A 215-nucleotide genomic window follows, 5' to 3' on the forward strand; every position below is an offset into this window, starting at 1 on the left:
GATAGCACGCAAACAAAAGCTTTTCACTGTACCTCGATACATATCACAATGAAAATCTAAACTAAATTTCCCTCTGCCCTAAGCTTAACTGATGAACAGAAATGCAATATTTATGGCAAGTCATTTACCTGAGTAAAATAAAGATCTGAGGCATCTTTCTAACATCATCTGTGTCAAAATGTTACCCCATAGGTGCCAAATACAGACGCGCCCTG

This window comes from Rhinoraja longicauda, chromosome 21 (assembly GCF_053455715.1).
Source record: "Rhinoraja longicauda isolate Sanriku21f chromosome 21, sRhiLon1.1, whole genome shotgun sequence".
Taxonomy (NCBI): domain Eukaryota; kingdom Metazoa; phylum Chordata; class Chondrichthyes; order Rajiformes; family Arhynchobatidae; genus Rhinoraja; species Rhinoraja longicauda.